This window comes from Arachis hypogaea, chromosome 17 (assembly GCF_003086295.3).
Source record: "Arachis hypogaea cultivar Tifrunner chromosome 17, arahy.Tifrunner.gnm2.J5K5, whole genome shotgun sequence".
In the NCBI taxonomy this organism is placed as follows: Eukaryota; Viridiplantae; Streptophyta; class Magnoliopsida; order Fabales; family Fabaceae; genus Arachis; species Arachis hypogaea.
The window spans coordinates 51,165,255-51,172,764 of record NC_092052.1 but is presented as its reverse complement, the minus strand read 5'-3'; the positions used below and the strand labels follow the sequence as shown (position 1 = coordinate 51,172,764).

The window sequence follows — 7,510 nt, the reverse complement described above, 5'->3', positions numbered from 1 at the left end:
GAGCAGGATAAGCAATTTGCTCGCTTTGCAGATTATCTCAGGACTCTTGAAATAAAGATTCCATTTGCAGAGGCACTTGAGCAAATACCTTCTTATGCCAAGTTCATGAAAGAGATCTTGAGTCATAAAAAGGATTGGAGAGAAACAGAAAGAGTTCTCCTCACTGAAGAATGCAGTGCAGTCATTCTAAAAAGCTTTCCTGAAAAGCTTAAAGACCCTGGGAGTTTTCTGATACCATGCATATTAGAAGGTAATTGCACCAAGACAGCTTTATGCGATCTTGGGGCAAGCATCAACCTAATACCTGCATCCACTATCAGAAAGCTTGGCTTAACTGAAGAAGTTAAACCAACCCGGATATGTCTCCAACTTGCTGATGGCTCCATTAAATACCCAAAAGGCATGATTGAAGACATGATTGTCAGAGTTGGGCCATTCACCTTTCCCACTGACTTTGTAGTGCTGGAAATAGAGGAGCACAAGAGTGCTACTCTCATTCTAGGAAGACCCTTCCTGGCAACTGGATGAACCCTCATTGATATCCAACAAGGGGAAATAACCCTGAGAGTCAATGATGAAGAGTTTAAGTTGAATGCTGTCAAAGCCATGCAGCATCCAGACACATCAAAAGACTGCATGAAAGTTGATCTTATTGACTCTTTGGTAGAAGAGATCAACATGGCTGAGAGTCTCGAATCAGAGTTGGAAGACATCTTTAAAGATGTTCGACCTGATTTGGAGGATTCAGAGGAGATGAAAGAGCCTCTGAAATTTCCTCTGGAAGAGGAAAAACCTCCTAAACCCGAGCTCAAACCATTACCACCATCCCTGAAATATGTATTTCTGGGAGAAGGTGACACTTTTCCAGTGATCATAAGCTCTGCTTTAAATCCACAGGAAGAGGAAGTACTTATTCAGGTGCTAAAGACACACAAGACAGCTCTTGGGTGGTCCATAAGAGACCTTAAGGGCATAAGCCCAGCTAGATGCATGCACAAAATCTTATTGGAGGATAATGCTAAACCAGTGGTTCAACCACAGAGGCGGCTAAATCCAGCCATGAAGGAAGTGGTGCAGAAAGAGGTCACCAAATTACTAGAGGCTGGGATTATTTATCCTATTTCTGATAGCCCCTGGGTGAGCCCTGTCGAAGTCGTCCTAAAAAAGAGAGGCATGACAGTGATTCATAATGAAAAAAATAAACTGGTTCCTACAAGAACAGTTACAGGATGGCTGATGAGCGGATAATTTATACGCTTTTTGGCATTGTTTTTAGTATGTTTTTAGTAGGATCTAGTTACTTTTAGGGATGTTTTCATTAGTTTTTATGTTAAATTCACATTTCTGGACTTTACTATGAGTTTGTGTATTTTTCTGTGATTTCAGGTATTTTCTGGCTGAAATTGAGGGACTTGAGCAGAAATCAGATTCAGAGGTTGAAAAAGGACTGCTGATGCTGTTGGATTCTGACCTCCCTTCACTCAAAGTGGATTTTCTGGAGCTACAAAACTCTAAATGGCGCGATTCCAATTGCGTTGGAAAGTAGACATCTAGGGCTTTCCAGCAATATATAATAGTCCATACTTTGACCAAGAATTGATGACGTAAACTGGCGTTCAACGCCAGCCTTCTGCCCAAATCTGGCGTCCAGCGCCAGAAAAGGATCCAAAACCAGAGTTGAACGCCCAAACTGGCACAGAACTTGGCGTTCAACTCCACAAATGGCCTCTGCACGTGCTACACTCAGGCTCAGCCCAAACACACACCAAGTGGGCCCAGGAAGTGGATTTATGCATCAATTACTTACTCATGTAAACCCTAGTGACTAGTTTATTATAAATAGGACCTCTTACTATTGTATTAGGCATCCTGGATTGTATTTTGATCCTGTGATCACGTTTTAGGGGGCTGGCCATCTCGGCCATGCCTGGACCTTCACTTATGTATTTTCATACGGTAGAGTTTTTACACTCCATAGATTAAGGTGTGGAGCTCTGCTGTTCCTCAAAGATTAATGCAAAGTACTACTGTTTTCTATTCAACTCTTCTTATTTCTCTTCTAAGATATCCATTCGCACCCAAGAACGTGATGAAGGTGATGATTATGTGTGACGCTCATCATCCTTCTCCCTTATGAACGCGTGCCTGACAAACACTTCTGTTCTACATGAATTAAGCTAGAATGAGTATCTCTTAGATCTCCTAATCAGAATCTTCGTGGCGTAAGCTAGAATGATGGCGGCATTCAAGAGAATCCGGAAAGTCTAAACCTTGTCCGTGGTATTCCGAGTAGGATTCAATGATTGAATGACTGTGACGAGCTCCTAACTCGCGATTGCAGGGCGTTAGTGACAGACGCAAAAGGATAGTAAATCCTATTCCAGCATGATCGAGAACCGACAGATGAATAGCCGTGCCGTGACAGGGTGCGTGAGCATATTATTCACTGAGAGGATAAGATGAAGCCATTGGCAAGGGTGATGCCTCCAGACGATTAGCCGTGCCGTGACAGGGCATTGGATCATTTTCCCGAGAGATGACTGAAAGTAGCCGTTGACAGTGGTGATGTATCACATAAAGCCAGCCATGGAAAGGAGTGAGACTGATTGGATGAAGATAGCAGGAAAGCAGAGGTTCAGAGGAACGAAAAGCATCTCCATTCGCTTATCTGAAATTCCTGCCAATGAATCTACATAAGTATCTCTATCCCTTTTATTGTTTATTTTAATCTAATAAAATATCATGTTTAAATCAGCCTGACTGAGATTTGCAAGGTGACCATAGCTTGCTTCATACCAACAATCTCCGTGGGATTCGACCCTTACTCACGTAAGGTATTACTTGGACGACCCAGTGCACTTGCTGGTTAGTTGTATCGAAGTTGTGACAATCATGAATTAAGATCAGAGCACCAAGCTTTGGAGCCATTACCAGGATTTGTTCGAGCCTGGAGATCACAATTTCGTGCACCAAGTTTTTGGCGCCGTTGCCGGGGATTGTTCGTGTTTGGACAACTGACGGTTCATCTTGTTGCTCAGATTAGGTAATTTTCTTTTTGTTTTGTTTTCAAAAATTTTTCAAAAAGCTTTCAAAAATTTTTCTTTTGTTTTCGAAAAAAAAAAGAAAAAAAAAATAAAAATGTTTTCAAAAATAAATTATTCTATGGCTTCAAACATTTTTAAGAATGAATTCTAGTGTTTCATCAAATATGTTAATCATATCTGGCTGTAAAGCCATACCCAAACTACTTTGGGATTGGTATTCAACTAATCACTTCAGCCCATGTAATTATATGTTGCAGCCTGGCTGGCTGTAAAGCCATGTCTAAATTTATTTGGACTGAGGCTTGCAATTGGTTATCAAGAGCAAGCTAGTAAGAGCTAATCCACCTGCTACTGTTCCTGATCTACCCGCTGTTGATCCACGATCACCTGCTTAAGCTTGGCTGGCCATTGGCCATGTCTAGTGTTTTGGACTGGAGCTTTCATTGAAAGCTTGGCTGGCTAGTGAGCCATGTCTAATTCCTGGACTGAAGCTTTAGACTAACATGGCAAGATTCCTGGAATTCATATTAAAAATTTTGGAATCCTTAATTTTCTTTTAATTTTCGAAAAATATAAAATAACAATCCAAAAAAATTATAAAATCATAAAAATCAAAAATATTTTGTGTTTCTTGTTTGAGTCTTGAGTCACATTATAAGTTTGGTGTCACTTGCATATGCATCTAGCATTTTTCGAAAATATCATGCATTCATAGTGTTCTTCATGATCTTCAAGTTGTTCTTGGTAAGTCTTCTTGTTTGATCTTGATGATTTTTTGTTTTGTGTCTTTTCATGTTTAACATATGCATTCTTGAATTCTTGGTGTCTAAGCATTAAAGAATTCTAAGTTTGGTGTCTTGCATATTTTCCTTGCATTAAAGATTTTTCAAAATTATGTTCTTGATGTTCATCTTGACATTCATAATGTTCTTGGTGTTCATCTTGACATTCATAGCATTCTTGCATACATCACATGTTTTGATCTAAAAATTTCATGCATTGCATACTTTTCATGTTTTTCATAAAAATTTCAAAAATCAAAAAAATATCTTTCCCTTTTTCTCTCATCAAATTCGAAAATTTGGATTGACTTTTTCAAAAATTTTTAAAATCAAGTTGTTTCTTATGAGTCAAATCAAATTTTCAAATTTCAAAATCTTATCTTTTTCAAAATCTTTTTCAAAAATCAAATCTTTTTCAAAATTCTTAGTTATTTTCGAAAATTCCAAAAATATTTTTCAAAAATCTTTTTCTCATTTTAAATCATAATTTTCGAAAATAACTTAAACAATTAATGTTTTGGTTCAAAAATTTGAAGTTTGTTACTTGCTTGTTAAGAAAAATTCAAACTTTAAGTTCTAGAATCATATCTTGTGATTTCTTATGAATCAAGTCATTAATTGTGATTTTAAAAATCAAATCTTTTTCAAAACTAATTTCTATCATATCTTTTCAAAAATATCTTCTTATCTTATCTTTTTCAAAAATATCTTTTCAACATATCTTTTCTAACTTCCTAACTTCCTATCTTTTCAAAATTTGTTTCAACTAACTAACTAACTTTTTGTTTGTTTCTTAACTTTTTCAAAACTACCTAACTAACTCTCTTTCTCTAATTTTCGAAAAATATCTCCCCCTTTTTCAAAAATTTCTTTTTAATTAACTAATTATTTTATTTTTATTTTTATTTCAAAAAAATTTTCGAAAAATACTAACTAATTTTCAAAAACCAATTTTCAAAAATCACTAACTCTTTTTCAAAATAATTTTCGAAAATTATTCCTCCCCCATCTCATTCTATTTATTCATTCATATCCTAACATCTCATCTCACATTCCAATCCTCACAGTTGTGTTTCTTCCTTTACATCACATCCTTTATCTCCCCTTCTTCTTTTACTTACAAAGGGATCCCTATACTGTGGTATAGAGGATCTCTATTATTATTATCATTTTCCTGGCCATTCTTCCTTGTCATATGAGCAGGAGCAAGGATAAGAACATTCTTGTGGAAGCAGATCCAGAACCTGAAAGGACTCTGAAGAAAAAATTAAGAGAAGCTAAAATACAACAATCCAGAGATAATCTTTCAGAAATTTTCGAACAGGCAAAGGAGATGGCAGCCGAAAATAATAATAATGCAAGGAGGATGCTTGGTGACTTTACTGCACCTAATTCCAATTTACATGGAAGAAGCATCTCTATTCCTGCCATTGGAGCAAACAACTTTGAGCTGAAACCTCAATTAGTTTCTCTGATGCAGCAGAACTGCAAGTTTCATGGACTTCCATCTGAAGATCCTTTTCAGTTCTTAACTGAATTCTTGCAGATATGTGATACTGTTAAGACTAATGGAATAGATCCTGAAGTCTACAGGCTCATGCTTTTCCCTTTTGCTGTAAGAGACAGAGCTAGATTATGGTTGGATTCTCAACCTAAAGACAGCCTGAACTCTTGGGATAAGCTGGTCACGGCTTTCTTAGCCAAGTACTTTCCTCCTCAAAAGCTGAGCAAGCTTAGAGCTGATGTTCAAACCTTCAGACAGAAAGAAGGTGAATCTCTCTATGAAGCTTGGGAAAGATACAAACAGTTGACCAAAAAGTGTCCTTCTGACATGCTTTCAGAATGGACCATCCTGGATATATTCTATGATGGTCTGTCTGAGCTATCAAAGATGTCACTGGACACTTCTGCAGGTGGATCCATTCACCTAAAGAAAACGCCTGCAGAAGCTCAAGAACTCATTGACATGGTTGCTAATAACCAGTTCATGTACACTTCTAAAAGGAATCCTGTGAGTAATGGGACGCCTATGAAGAAGGGAGTTCTTGAAGTTGATACTCTGAATGCCATATTGGCTCAGAATAAAATATTGACTCAGCAAGTCAATATGATCTCTCAGAGTCTGCATGGAATGCAAGCTGCATCCAACAGTACTCAAGAGGCATCTTCTGAAGAAGAAGCCTATGATCCTGAGAACCCTGCAATAGCAGAGGTAAATTATTTAGGTGAACCTTATGGAAACACCAATAACTCAACATGGAGAAATCACCCAAATTTCTCATGGAAGGATCAAAAGCCTCAACAAGGCTTTAATAATGGTGGAAGAAACAGGTTTAGCAATAGCAAGCCTTTTCCATCATCAACTCAGCAACAGACAGAGAACTCTGGACAAAACGCTTCTAATTTAGCAAATCTAATCTCTGATCTATCTAAGGCCACTGTAAGTTTCATGAATGAAACAAGGTCTTCCATTAGAAATTTGGAAGCACAAGTGGGCCAGCTGAGTAAAAGGATCACTGAAATCCCTCCTAGTACTCTCCCAAGCAATACAGAAGAGAATCCAAAAGGAGAGTGCAAGGCCATTGACATAAGTGCCATGGCCGAACCTGTAAGGAAAGGAGAGGACGTGAATCCCAAGGAGGAAGACCTCCTGGGACGTCCAGTGATCAATAAGGAGCTTCCCTCTGGGGAATCAAAGGACTCTGTGGCTCATCTAGAGACCATAGAGATTCCATTGAACCTCCTTATGCCCTTCATGAGCTCTGATGAGTATTCCTCTTCTGAAGAGAATGAGGATGTCACTGAAGAGCAAACTGCTAAGTTTCTTGGTGCAATCATGAAGCTGAATGCCAAATTATTTGGCATTGATGCTTGGGAAGTTGAACCTCCCTTGTTCATCAATGAACTAAGTGATCTGGATCAACTGACATTGCCTCAGAAGAGACAGGATCCTGGAAAGTTCATAATCCCTTGTACCATAGGCACCATGATCTTTAAGGCTCTGTGTGACCTTGGTTCAGGGATAAACCTCATGCCCCTCTCTGTAATAGAGAAACTGGGAATCTATGGGGTGCAAGATGCTAAAATCTCACTAGAGATGGCAGACAGCTCAAGAAGACAGGCTTATGGACAAGTAGAAGATGTATTAGTAAAGGTTGAGGGCCTTTACATACCTACTGATTTCATAGTCCTGGATACTGGAAAGGAAGAGGATGAATCCATCATCCTAGGAAGACCTTTCCTGGCCACAGCAAGAGCTGTGATTGATGTTGACAGAGGTGAAATAGTCCTTCAATGGAATGAGAACTCCCTTGTATTCAAAACTCAAGGATCTCCCTCTGCAACCATGGAGAGGAAGCAGGAAAAGCTTCTCTCCAAGCAGAGTCAACCAGAGCCCCCACAGTCAAACTCTAAGTTTAGTGTTGGGAGGCCACAACCAAACTCTAAGTTTGGTGTTGAACTCCCATATCCAAACTCTAAGTTTGGTGTTGGAGAGTCTCAACAAAGCTCTGCACATCTGTGAGGCTCCATGAGAGCCCACTGTCAAGCTATTGACATTAAAGAAGCGCTTGTTGGGAGGCAACCCAATGTTTATCTAATTCTTATTTTTATTGTTTTTCATGTTTTCTTAGGTTCATGATCATGTGGAGTCACAAAATAAATATAAAAATTGAAAACGGAATC

General features: G+C 38.5%; 1 non-coding gene across 1 annotated transcript; it reads right to left on the bottom strand.

The window, feature by feature from the left end:
* Positions 1 to 5,555: 5,555 nt before the first annotated feature.
* On the bottom strand, positions 5,556 to 5,663 carry LOC112768282 (small nucleolar RNA R71). The gene has a single exon (XR_003185719.1). It is a non-coding gene; the product is annotated as a small nucleolar RNA R71 (small nucleolar RNA).
* Between the last annotated feature and the right edge of the window lie 1,847 nt (positions 5,664 to 7,510).